The following is a 14,935-nucleotide window of genomic DNA, read 5'->3' as shown; positions in this document are numbered from 1 at the left end:
ATAAAAAGAGCATGAAGTTTCATTGAATATCTGTAGCATAAAGAATAAAAGCAACATTCAAAGGAAGTTTCTAATAAATCTAAATTCGTGATTTGCAAACCCCAGAAGTTTGTGTAGGATTAGAGACCTATGTATTTTCTTTTGAATCATGCATGCTTTTTTTCTTTGTGCTAGAACTACTATGCCTGGTGTTTCTTCTACTGAATTTAATATTGTTTTTTAATACTAAAGATTATATCGTATGAGTCATGGTAGGCATTGAAATATGTGTGGGTTGTTCAAAACAGCCAGAAAAGATTTGATAAAGGGAGATCATGTCAGACAAATTTAACAAAGGCTGTTGAGGCATTATGTACTTGAATCTAAGGGGGATCACATTGGATGAAAAAGCTGAGGCGCAGGATGTTTTTATTAGTTTTTAGAGATACAACACGGAAACAGGCCTTTCGGCCCACCAAGGCCGCACTGACCAGTGATCCCTGCTGTACACACTAGGGACAATTTACACATACACAATGCCAATTAACCTATAAACTTGTATGTCTTTGGAGTGTGGGAGGAAACCGAAGGTCTTGGAGAAAACCCATGCGCTCACGGTGAGGACGTGCACACTCCGTACAGACAGCACCTGTAGTCAGGATCGAACACCGGTCTCCAGTACTGCAAACGCTGGAAGGCAGCAACTCTGCCGCTGCGCCATCATGCCACCCTCACATGGAAAGTTACAAAGTTGAGCTAATAGAGCTAAAGATATGAACATTAACAATGCAACAGGTGATAAATGAATGAATGAATGAATAGGTTTATTGGCCAAGTATGCATATACAAGGAATGTGCCTTGGTGCTCCGCTCACAAATGACAACACAAACATACAGTTAACAATTAAGAATAAAGCATAAACACATCAAAACAATAAGGATACACCATTACGGTCTAAACATGTGGGTGAAAATAAACCAGAGCAAAAAAGAGACTACAGACTTTGGTTATTGAGTAGAACTATCACTCGTGGAAAAAAGCTGTTTTTATGTCTGGCTGTGGCTGCTTTGACATATTAAATAAAAACAACTGGCAGAGAACTAGAAATCTTGCAGAACAGCATTTGGATAGGCACAAGAATATGGAGGGACATGGATCATCTTCAGACATAGGAAATTTGTTTAACTTGGCCTCATGTGCAACTAGAGAGAGAAAAACAAAGATGAGGAGGGGTGGGGGCATGAAGGAATGTGGACATCAATGTGATGCTTTCAATAGACAATAGACAATAGGTGCAGGAGGAGGCCATTCGGCCCTTCGAGCCAGGACCGCCATTCAATGTGATCATGGCTGATCATTCTCAATCAGTACTTTCGCTAATACTGATGGCAACAATGTTCAAATCCCAATGTGGAAATTACAGGATTGTAAAACCTCAGTAAACAATAAAAACATATGTCGTTTGAGGAAGGAAATCTGTTATCCTTACCTAGCGAACCAGTCCATTTGGTAAACTATGAGGGGGCAACAATGAATTCTTACTATAGTAGCCACATCCATATTTTGTGACTGAACAAATAACTAGTTTGTTATGAGTTAGGATCCTCATAGAAGATGTTTGGACCAGTTGCAATGAAGGATCATTGATCTGAAATATAGAATCTCTTCCTCTCTCCACAGATGCTACCTGACCCATTGAATATCTTCAGTACTACTTATTTTATTTCAGAATTTTAGCATGTGCAGAATTTTGTTTTTGCACATCAATTTTAAAATTCTCATATATAAAATGATGTTCGTATCTTTAAGAACCGAGAGCATCATGTGGTACAGATTTCTGATACATTATCACATCCATCACTGTTATTGGTTTTGCCTTCCATTAAGGATGTTTTGTTGATTGTGCTACCTATATCATAAGCTTAAGCAGCAGCACCTTAGCCTCTGTGGACACTATCATTCTTGTTGATAAACTACTTTCAATCTCTTGAATATTCTCCAGCCCATTTGAAATGCACGTAACCCAATGAGACACCCATGCCACTCTAATTTTGGTCTCTCACTTATCCCTGCATTGAATTCCTCTAAATTGATGGCCATCGCCTAGATACCAATCCCTTAAAATCTGGAGTTATACAGTACATAAACAGGTCCTTCAACATACTAAAACCACATCCAGCTTCAAGTATGTGTAGGAAGGAACTGCAGATGCTGGTTTAAACCGAAGATAGACACAAAAAGCTGGAGTAACTCAGCGGTACAGGCAGCATCTCTGGATGGAAGGAATGGTTGATGTTTTGGGTCGAGATCCTTCTTCAGTCTGAAACCACATCTAGCTTCAAGTACCTATTTTTACACCAATCTTATCCCAGCCTACTTTATTCTCCTGACATTTCCATCAATGGCCTCTCCCCCCAAATTCTAACACTCGTTTACACCCTGGAGACTATTAACATTAGCAAATTAACCTACTAAGCTTTAGTATGTGGTAGGAAACCAGGGCACCCGAAGAAAGCCCAAGCATTCACAAGAATGCACAGGCTGTACTTTTTGAGAAGGCTCCGCTCCTTCAACGTCTGCAGTAAGATGCTGCAGATGTTCTACCAATTGGTGGTAGCCAGTGCCATCTTCTTTGCCATGTGCTGGGGCAACAGGGCGAAGGCTGCGGACGTCAATAGGATCAACAAATTCATCCGGAAGGCTGGCTCCCTCCCTGGGGGCGGATTTGGATTCATGGGAAGTGGTCTTGGAGGGGAGGATGCTCCACAAACTGCGGAGCATCCTGGACAATACAGCTCATCCCCTCCATGACACACTGGTCAACCTGAGGAGTATCTTCAGCAACAGACTGGTTCCAACAAGATGCAGGACAGAACGCCACAGGAGATCCTTCTTCCCTGTGGCTATCAAACTTTACAACTCCTCCCCCTTCTGTCGTGGGGTAGACTGACACTGAGACTGACTCCCCTCCCCCCCTCAAACTTTGCACATCCCCAAGCCTTTCCACTCATCAATTTAATTTCATGTTTCATGTATTTTGTGTTTTAATGACTGTTGGCAGATCAATTTCCCTCCTGGGATAAATAAAATTCTGTCGTATCGTATCGAAGAACATGCAAACTCCGCACTGACAGCTAGATGCTGGAATCGATGCATAGTTGCTGGAGTTGTTCTACTAGATGCACCATTGTGCCACCCAAATTCACACTCCAAACTATCTGTTTCATTACTTTTGTTCCCCTTGCCCTCATATGAAGCAGATTTGTTGCAGACTGTCGGATCAAACAATTGGTCTTTTCCACTGTTTTCACTTTGAGTGGCTTGGTATTAATTTGTTTTTGTTTGATGATGCTCCTATTAAAAAAAACTAAATATTAAAAAAATCACAGTACAGTGGAGAAAAAAGGGCTAATCTTGCCAATGATATCAATAGACAATAGACAATAGGTGCAGGAGTAGGCCATTCAGCCCTTCGAGCCAGCACCGCCATTCAATGCGATCATGGCTGATCACTCTCAATCAGTACCCCGTTCCTGCCTTCTCCCCATACCCCCTCACTCCGCTATCCTTAAGAGCTCTATCCAGCTCTCTCTTGAAAGCATCCAATGAACTGGCCTCCACTGCCTTCTGAGGCAGAGAATTCCACAACTTCACCTCATCTCCATTCTAAATGGCCTACCCCTTATTCTTAAACTGTGGCCCCTTGTTCTGGACTCCCCCAACATTGGGAACATGTTTCCTGCCTCTAATGTGTCCAATCCCCTAATTATCTTATATGTTTCAATAAGATCCCCCCTCATCCTTCTAAATATCACTGTTGTTGGCCAGATCTGCAGCAATTGTACTTCACTATTCAGTGTTTGACCTGCAGCCTTGCACCATTCTGTTGTATTGCACTCACCATTGTTTTCATTGTTGTATCAGTCTTAATCATATGTAAACTATTTACTCTGTTAGCTTCATGTAAACAAGGAATCTCATTGCACTTTGATGTATATGGTGAACATTAAAGTAAACTAATCTAATCCCTTTTTTTTAAAGAGATTTGATCCCAGCTGCCTGTACTAACATTGGTCTGCTTTTTTTTCCTTGCCAGCAGCTCAATATCCCTCATCAACCAGGGTTCCCTACTCCTGCCAGTCTTGCTCCAATCTAATGGAAACATATTGGCCCTGAACTCTCCCTATCTCACTTTTTAAAAACCTCCCCATTTGCTAAACATCCCTTTACCTGCAAACAACTTCTTCCAATCAACTTTTGCAAGTTCCTGTCTAATGCCTTAAATTTCCCTAATTTAACCGTTGAACTTGTGGACCGGTCCTATCTTTTTTCCGTAACTATTTATAAACAAATAAAAAAATCATGATCACCGGCCCCACAATGTTCCCTCACTGACACTTCACTCACTCATGAGATCATAAGTGATAGTAGAATTAGGCCATTTGGCCTATCAAGTCTACTCCACCATTCAATCATGGCTGATCTATCTCTCCCTCCTAACCCCATTCTCCTGCCTTCTCCCCATAACCTCTGACACCCGTACTAATCAAATTTGTACGACAGTATTCATGCTCATTTCTTGACGGGTTCAAATAACAAAAACATCACAACTCTATTCCGTCAAGAAACTGACTATTTTAAAAATAAAAACTTTGTCCTCCACTTGCCTCAATGTAAAATTGTTGTCTGGTGTTGCTGTTAAAAGATCTAAAATTTGTGCAAAAGAAATGTTAAAATCCTTACAGAATTGTTCATGCAGAATACCCATTGTTAATAAAGGCTGCTTTGATCAATCTCAACGTTTTCATATTATTGTGATCTTTGAGAGAAGCATATTTAAAATTTTAAAAACTCCACCCAAGTACAAAAGTGTACATAATTATTTAACAGCACCACATCATTGTGGGCCCGGCCCAAGGCAGCCCTGGGGACACACTGATGTTGTGCAGAAGGTCTGGCTCACAGTGTGCCTGTGGCCTCCCCATCACAGCTGCCTCACCGGGCAAAACAGCAGAGAGTGATGATAAGTTAAGGCCCTGCCCACACACCCCTGATGACCTTTTGAAAAGTTTGTACTGACAGAAGACTTTTTACTTTTTCCAAGCATTTCTGATCAGAGATGTTTGGCCCTGAACAAGGAACTGCAGATGCTGGTTTCTAGTTGCTGGAAAATGTCCTCTTTTTTTTGATAAAATACATCTCTTGATGCTCCTGAACGCATCATCAGTGATGTAACCTGGGGTCATTGGGTGTTTCGGGTCTTTCACCGTCAGACACCCTCGCCCGGGCGACCCAGCCGTGGTTGATCAGACCACGACTTGTGTTCAGGAGGCATTCGCTCCTCCCCATGGACCTCCTCTTCTGATCCAGAGCTATCTCAAGGCTTTCTCCGCTGCCTCTGTGACGTTCTTGATGGCTCTTCTCCTCTCCATTCCGGTGATGCCCAGTGCACACAAGGCTAATTCACAGACCAGTGGTAGGTCTGTCCAGCACTACCAGTTTGCTGCCATGTGCATGTGAACATATACGTGTACTTTTGCATCTGTTCTGTGGATAAATGTAATGTACTGGAGATCACATGTGGCTTCATCTGTGTGAAGCATATATGCATTTGAAAAAAAAGAACAATTAAAATATTAATTAAATATTAATTAAAAGACCTTTGACTTTAGAGATACAACATCGAACAGGCCCTTCAGCATACCAGGTCCGCTCCAACCAGCGGCCCCCATACAAAAGCACTATCCTACATACTAGGGACAGTTTACAATTTTATCAAAGCTAATTAACCTACAAACCCGTATGTCTTTGGAGTGTGGGAGGAAACCGGAACACCCGGAGAAAACCCACACAGTCATAAGGAGAACGTACAAATTCTGTACAGACAGCAGGATTGAACCCAAGACTCTGGCGCTGTAAGGTAGCAACTCTACCGCTATGCCACCATGCCACCCTTGAGAAAATGGTTAAAAATATTTAAAACATTAAATTCACTTTAAAACACGATTGACTGATATAAGTTAATAAAAAACATTGCACATAGACTAAACTAAAGCAAAACAAAAATGATTGTCAACAGTTTAAAAGAACCAGCTGTGGCTGGCATAAAGTTAAGGGGTCAGATATGGAGCATTTCTAGACACACTATTGAGTCCAGACACAGATGGAGCCACTTGTGATCTGCAGTACATTCCATTTATCCACAGAACAGATGCAAAAGTACACGTACATGTTGACATACACATGGCAGCAAATTGGTAGTGGTGGACAGAACTGCTGACGACCACAAACATGGGATGCCTCAAGGTTAACACCACTCCATATACTGTAATTAACATGTGAATTAAATGACAGTTTCCAACAAATAAAAACCAGCATCTGCAGTTCCTTGTTTCTACAACTGGACACCCACGGTTATAATTGTAAAGAAGAGAATTTCAGTCCAAGATGCCCTTTTCCACAACAATAATGTGGCAGCACAAGGAAGGTACATGGAATGCAGATACTGGAATCTTGAACAAAACATAAAGTGCTGGAGTAACTCAGCAGGTCAGGCAGCATCTGTGAAGGGAGATGTAAAGGACACAGCACAGTGGCACAGCTGTTACCTCACAGCTCCAAACGACCAGATTTGATCGTCATCTCTGGTGCTGTCTGTATGAGTCTTGCAGGTCCTCCCTGTAGCCAAGTGGGTTTCCTCGCTCATCGCATGGCAAAAACCTGCAGGTTGTTCTTTTGATTACTGCTGTAAATTACTCCTAGTGTGCAGTGAGTTGATGGGAATGTGGAAAGAATAAATGGGGAGCATAAATGAGCAACTGATGGCAGCCTTGGACAGAGGACTGAGCAGGCTGCTTGCCTGCTGCATGACTCTATTCCTCGGAGGCATCTTGCTGAGAGAAGTACCGGTGAAACACATGCAATATGAATACCAAACTCTTCTAAAAAAAATTGTTCAATCAAGCATCAGCAATTTTTTTTCATGCGGTAAATCTTAATTACTGAAAAATAACCATTCTGTCAGAAATTGTTAACTTTTATGAGTGTAGAATTTCATTCCTTCAGATTTTAACTGCTAGAATATTACCTTTGCAAACATTACCTTTTTTACATTTCTTTCCATCTATCTCCTCAATGACTCTCATCCCCATTTATCTTCTCAGAACTTTATTTTGCTTTCTGTGTGCAATTTAACAGTTAATTCTATGTTTTGACATTTCACAATCAATGCTACTCATTAAAATCATTTCACTTTGATCGATTAAGGAACAACAGTATCTGGTCTTGTTCTCCTGGGTCCTGGAGGCTTTCTCCTCTGCAAAGTGAGCTGTACTTCATAGATTGTTAGCTGACAGGAACATTCTAAGTAAAGACCAATAGAAGATGCTTGAAAAGGAGAAAAGGTAACATATCCCCAATATCATTTGTTACCCACCAACCATAAAATCCAAATTTGCCCACAATGGTGCAGAGGACAGGCAACAAAAGTTGCAACTCTCTCACCAACTATCCGGGTTGGTCTGTCCATGATTTATTCCAAGCTCATCTCCTTCAACTGGGTTGTATCTTCTCCCCTCAACTAACGTTTGCTCATTCAAATGTCAATTCTGAACTCAATCACAAACCCAAACCTAAACCTAAAGTGTGTAAGTTTGCTGTTAGACAAGGAGATGACATTCTCAGAATTTAAAAAAAGGAAGACTTTAATTAATTGATTGACATTTAGACTCTATGAATGTTCCAAAACACAATAAAACCAAGGAACAGTCACAATCAGAACGTGGAGAAGGTGGCAGCCAGACCATGCCAGAAAGGGAAGACAGAGAGAGACAATTGTGTCTTCAATACAGTCGTTGTTTAACATGATCACCTGGTGCTTATTATTCCTGGTTTTCCACCAGTGAATTAAATTCTGTATCAAAAAGATGTACCCGCTGGGCTGCCAACAACCTCACAGTGGCATTTATGCCTAAACACAAGGCAACACATTACGTTTTGTGATCAATGTAGAGAATTGGAGCAGATTTTTCGATTACATTTATTTCCTTAACAATATTGCAGAATATATCAGCTGCTGAACTTTACATAACATGTGTGGGAGATGAAAGGAAAAAGAAACACTTTTGTTTTGTTGGAAGTTAAAAGTTCAAAATATATTTCACTCTTTGGTTCCATGCTTTCAATTAATTGATATCATTTCCAAAAGGAAATGATCTTTGTATTAGTTCTGTGTCTTTGTTACATCTGTTTATTTTTAATTGTAAATTGGCCCTGCTTTAGTTGATAAAGGGCAGAAGTGTCCCTTGAAGTCTTTCTACATGTGGTGCACGTATCCTGTATTTTCTACTGACAGTCAGCACAGGTGCGACGCACTAGCCATGGAAAGGGGGGGATATTTGATGGGTATTAACTTGTTCTGTTTATCTTAAAAGATTCCCTTGCTAGTAGAATTTCCACTCCACAATTATATTCACCGAAGTTGAAGTTCTCTTTAATTGCAGGAAATATAAAATAGAACGCTAGACACAATGAACTGCAGATGCTGATAAACAAAAAAAAGGCACAAAGTGCTGGAGAAACTCAACAGGTCAGGCGGCATCTCTGGAGAACATAGATAGCCAACATTTCAGATCTGAAGAAGGGCCCCAACCGAAGTGGCTGCCTATCCATGTTCTCCAGAGATGCCGCCTAACCCGCACTTGGTGTCTTTTAAAAAAATAGATTGGTCTTTTGTTCAAGTATTCACAGTACTTTCCTTTCAGCATAATCCTCAGCATTGGTTCAAAATTCCTGGAAAATAATAAGAAAAGAGATCAAAAAATACCTAATCATACCCTTTTGCCATAAATCATGAGATATCCAAAGCTGGGCAAATGGAACTTTTTTGACAGATTTATTCTTCCTTGTGCATTACATGTCCAAAAATGTTTTCAATGTGACCAATCTTTTTGATTTCATTGCTTCTCAGCCTTTTAGAAAAGAACAGGCCACATTTTGGCTTTTATTCCTTGGAGGGCAGGATGATGAGGGGTGATTTTACAGAGGTGTATAAAATCATGGGAGGAATAGATCACGTATATGCACAGTCTTTTGCCCAGAGTAGGGGAATTAAGAACCAGAAGACATAGGTTTAAGATGAGGGGGGAAAGATTTAATGGGCAACTGAGGGATAACTTTTTTATGCAAAGGGTGATGGTTGTATGGAATGTGCTGCCGGAGGAGGTAGTTGAGGCAGGTACTATCACAACGTTTAAGAAACATTTAGATAGGTATGTGGATAGGATAGGTTTGGAGGGATATGGGCCGAATGCACGCAGGTGGAACAAGTGTGGATGGGGCATGTTGGTCAGTGTGGGCAGGTTGGACCAAAGAGCCTGCTTCCATGTAGCATGACTATGACTCTATGACTAAGATCACGTTCTGCTACAGCCTGGGGGTGGCACAGGTGAAGTTAATGTACAGCACTGCAGAAATGAAGGATATTTTCTCATGAGTGTGTTGTGCTCAAATTATCAAGTTTATATCATGTCATAAGAAGGAGAAGCATCCATCAGGAACAAAAGCTATGCTAATATAATCAATTGGTCAAACTTACACTGTTGTCAAAAAGTTAGAGTCAAAAAGCAAATACTTTATAATTTGTATGGGAAATTCCAAAGGGATTAAAAATGTTAGCCTCAAACAATGTCAATGAAAATGTAGTCAATTTTGGTCCTTGTATTTTGGTCCTTCTTACACTTATCAGGCATTAACCAATAATGAATGGTCACCTAGCAACAACTCAACCAATGTTAGAGTCATAGAGTCCACAGCGTGGAAACAGACTCTTCGACCCAACTTCCCCACAACGACCAACGATCTTATTGAAACATATAAGATTATTAAGGGATTGGACACGTTAGAGGCAGGAAACATGTTCCCAATGTTGGGGGAGTCCAGAACCAGGGGCCACAGTTTAAGAATAATGGGTAGGCCATTTAGAATGGAGATGAGGAAAAACATTTTCAGTCAGAGAGTTGTAAATCTGTGGAATTCTCTGCCTCAGAAGGCAGTGGAGGCCAATTCTCTGGATGCTTTCAAGAGAGAGTTAGATAGAGCTCTTAAGGATAGCGGAGTCAGGGGGTATGGGGAGAAGGCAGGAACGAGGTACTGATTGTGAATGATCAGCGATGATCACATTGAATGGCAGTGCTGGTTCGAAGGGCCGAATGGCCTACTCCTGCACCTATTGTCTATTGTCTATTGAAGGGCCTGTTTCCACGCTGTATCACTCTATGATTCTATGACTATATGACTCTATTCCAAAGACGTGCAGGTTTGTAGATTAATTGGCTTGTGTAAATTCTCCCTAGTGTGTAGAACTAGTGCATGAGAGATTGCTGGCTGGTCAGCGTGAACTCGGTGGGCCGAAGGGTTTTACTTCTGCGCTGTACCTCTAAATGCAAAGCGCCTTTCAATGCCTTTCAGTATCTATTTTTTTTGCTATTTTGCCACAATAGTGGATCAATTGTGTTTGGAAAACATAACAATGGAAATTAAGTTGAAATGAATGTTAATAACATAATCAAAGGCTAAAGAAAATAAGCATAAAACATAGTAAAGACAAAGATGAAAGCCAATGGATGTAATTTTAGATTTTTTTTTTAGATTTAGAGATACTGTAGAGATTTAGATTTAGAGGTGTAATGTTAAAGAAGGGTAAAAGATTTATATCGTTGACAATAATGAGTATACAGAAAAAGTTTTAATCAGTGCTGCCCAGCTTTCACTCTTATTGGGCACTCATAAAACTGGGCTTCATGGATTTTTGCCAAAGTAAACAACCCTGACATTAATGCTAACTGGATGTCAAAAACATGTTAATGAGTTTGGCATAAAGCTCTTGCACACATTCTGCCACAAGTCAGATGGGCGCAGGTTAAACTTGCCTTGTGTGCCAACCTCACCAAATTACAACTACCTTTCCTACATATTTTTCAGCGAGAAAATATGGCATGGAGGTAGAGTTACCGCCTAGCAGCGCCAGACACTCGGTTCGATCCTGGCTACGTGTGCTGTCTGTGCGGAGTTTGTATGTTCTCCCTGTGACCGCATGGGTTTTCTCCTGGTGCTCCAGTTTCCTCCCACATTCTAAAGATGCATGGGTAGGTTAATTGGCTTCTGTAAATTTGACCCTAGTGTGTAGGATAGAATTAGTTTATGCGTGATCGCTGGGCGACACAGTCTCCATGGGCCAAAGGGCCTGTTTCCACGGTATATCAATAAACGAAACAAACAATATTAGTTTGATATTCCGATATTTAAATTTAGTCTGATATTGAGTCTGATCAAGTTTTAAAAGTTATGAATTATGTGGTGCAAAATTAACACATTTTAAAATCATTTTGTCATTGTCATGGATACGTTGATCCCTTTAGAATAATAAATTCATAACCATTATTTTACTTGGACAGCACAGTGCAATTTCCAGGCTTTCATTCCCTTTGGTATCTCATTGCCATAGTAAAACCATTGTTTTTTTCTGTTCTTCTGCATACTCATTGTTGTCAATGATATGAATCGTTCGCCTACTTGACCCTTCTTTAACATTTCTTCAACCAGCTTTCATTTTGTATCTACTATTTTTTGCTTATTTTCCTTAGACGCCTTTGAGTATATTATGACCATATATCTCAATCTCATTTCCACTTTTTTGTATTTCACACACGATTGTTCCACAATAATAGCAGAATACCATAAAATGAACACAGAAGGGCATTCAAAGTGCTGACCCTTATAAGTATTTTTCATATGCGTGTTTTTTTTACTCAGTCAGTTAACTTTATCCTATTATTAAAGCAATAGCGGATTACAGTTTATCAGTGTAGCAGAATCCAAATCAAGGGTATTTTAACCCCACTTTCCACTATAATCACGGGATGAATTTCTCTAAAAACGACATAAGAAGCTCTTTCATTTTGGCAGTGCAATTTCTGGCAGCACAACCAGAGGTCTGTTTATAGAAGTGGTGGCCCTCGAGATGTGAGATTTTGTTGCTTTTTGACTCCCGGGTAAATACTACCAAACAGTGAAGAGACTCAGCAAAGATGACAAAGAAATGAGTCATCGTGTTCTCCAAAAGCACTTTGAAAGAGATGGGAGAAGGGAGATCTTCTGCTTTCTTTTTGAAAGAGGTTATCTAGACATGATAACCTCCAGCTCGGAATGACAATGGCAGAGGTGGTCAACTCCCAGAGCATCATCCTCAGGTCTCTGGCACGTTGAGGCAGCAGCTCTACCAGCTGAGCCACCGTGCCTCCCAGCTGAGCCACCGTGCCTCCCAGCTGAGCCACCGTGCCTCCCAGTTGAGCCACCGTGCCTCCCAGCTGAGCCAAAATAGAGAAAAAGGTCTACAAATTATATTGCTTTACACAATGTACGTATGGGCTACACAATAGTATTTTAACTCAAAGTCGATTTCTAAATCTGGCCATCCATTCCACATGTGCATGATTTGATTCATGATTTGATTCATGAAATTGTACAGCAGGCCTGCATGCACCGATTCACTGGAAGGGTCTCGACCCGAAACATCGCCCATTCCTTCTCTCTTGAGATGCTGCCTGACCTGCTGAGTTACTCCAGCATTTTGTGAATAAATACCTTCGATTTGTACCAGCATCTGCAGTTATTTTCTTACACTTACTTATGGAGGCTTCATGCAAAGGGAATGGATGCCCCATCAGTGGGTGAAGGCCCAGTGGAGCATTACTAGTGAGATGATTATGTTTTTAGCTTTTCCAGAGCAGCAATGGTTTCAATCAAAGTAACCTTCCCAAAGTCATCCATTTCATAGGTGAGTGAATTGATCGCTTTAATCAGAGAGTCCCAGTTGAAACAACCTTCACTGTATGTCATCTTCAAACAGCATGATGTCCTGACACACATCAGAGGCTTGTTCTGGCCAGCTCCATCTCTGACAGGTATCACAAGGACAAATATGCCTGAAAATGGTATCACTTCTTGAAGGAAAGATAGAGAGTGGGTAACCGGGAAAATGTTGAGACATTTCATTTTGCTATTTCTTTCGACAAAAAAAGATATCTTTATGCCCGATTAATAAACAAACGTACACATTGCGAGAAATAAAATGATGGCATTTAAATTTTTAGAGGTGCCAGTACGCCCCACCGACATGTATCATCACCTGAAAAGTATTGTTTATACTTCCATATAGAACATATAGAACTATACAGCACATGAACAAGCCCTTCAACACTCAATGTCTGTGCCAAACATGATACCAAGTTAACTTAATCTCCTCTATCTACACATCAAGAGTTGAGTGTTTTATTGTCATATGTTCCGAAACAGATCAATTAAATACTAACTTGCATTACTTACATGTCCCTCCATTCCCTGCTTGTCCATGTGCCTATGTAAAAGTCTGTTAAATGCCACTATCCTATCCGCTTCCACCACCACCCTTAGCAGTGTGTCCTAAGTGCCTACCACTCTCTTGCTCTGCATGTCTCCTTTAAACTTTGCACCTCTCACCTTAAAGCTGTTCCCTCTATTCTTTGACATTTCCATCCTGGGGAAAATGTTCCGACTGTCTACCCTATCTGTGCATCTCATAATTTGTTATGCTTCCCTCAGGTTTCACCCTCAACCTCCGACTCTCCAGAGAAATCAATCCAATTTTGTCCAGTCTCTCCTTATAGTTAATACCCTGTATTCCAGGCATCATTCTGATAAATGTCCTCTGCACCCTCTCCAAAGCCTCCATATTCTTACTGTAATGGGGCGACCAGAACTGCTTGCAATATTCCAAATGCAGTCTCACCGAAGTTCTACAAAGTTGAAACGTGACTACCTGCCTCTTATACACAATGCCCCATCCAATGGAAGAAAGCGTACCATTTAAATGTTTTACCCCTCCGTCTACTTGTGTTGCCGTGTCATGTATTTTAAAGGTAACATATATCTCAACATCCGTTTTATGTAGAAATAAAGAACTGCAGTTGCTGGTTTCTCCCAAGTATAGACTCAAAGTGTTGGAGTAACTCAGCAGGTCAGGCAGCAACCTTTCTGACGAAGGGTCCCAACTTTAAACGTCACCTATCCTTGTTCTCCAGCGATGCAGCATGACCAGCTGAGTTACTCCAGCACTTTGTAGCTATCTTCCATTTTATGTAACGTTAGCTGTCTATACTTTATTGGTTCATACTTTACTGCACACAATTTCATCAAAATGTTCAGAATAGACTGTGTCTTTAACATGCCCTAGCACAAAAGGGTTCCCAGCAGTGCTGTGGAGATTTAGTGGATGTTTCCAGAGGACGTAACATCCTAGCCCATTTTATTTTCCTATTTCCTCCATAATATCAAAATTATAAAACAATCAGTCAGCTGAAAGTTGGAGCAGTTAGCTTCACTGGCAACAAAATAGCTTTTCCACAACAATGAAAAATAACTTTCCTTTTTAAGAGACTGATGGTGATCTTGAATAGCTGCTTGGCTAGTTGCCGGGCCCATGGAGAATGGTCGTCTACCTGCAGAGTGTGGCATTGCAAACCAGTCTTCCACATGCATCTGACCTTTTACTTTGGCATGAACTCGCTGTTGAGACCCCAGGACATTCTGTAAGCTATTGAGCCAAAGAATTGGTTACAATCTGCATCTGGATCTGTCATTTTTGGTACGGTAACCTTCATTTAGGTAATTGTTTCAGTATATTTCCCTTTATTGCAATGTATATTTTGCTTATAACTAAGCGGTTTCATGTGTTTATAAATAAATCCAGAGTCAGAGAAAGGGCCATCTGGCCATAAAAGTTGACAGAATGCAACCAGGGTGGTCCATGGAGAGAGCCTTCCTTTTCGAGTCTTTACTCATAAGGGCTGTGGTGTTGACATCAGCAAGCCATTAGGAGCTCTGTCACCACAAACATTTAATTCAGTCAAGAGATTGGAG

Source organism: Rhinoraja longicauda, chromosome 2 (assembly GCF_053455715.1).
Source record: "Rhinoraja longicauda isolate Sanriku21f chromosome 2, sRhiLon1.1, whole genome shotgun sequence".
NCBI classification, from domain to species: Eukaryota; Metazoa; Chordata; class Chondrichthyes; order Rajiformes; family Arhynchobatidae; genus Rhinoraja; species Rhinoraja longicauda.
The sequence above is the reverse complement of the archived record's forward strand: the minus strand, read 5'-3'. Positions refer to the sequence as shown.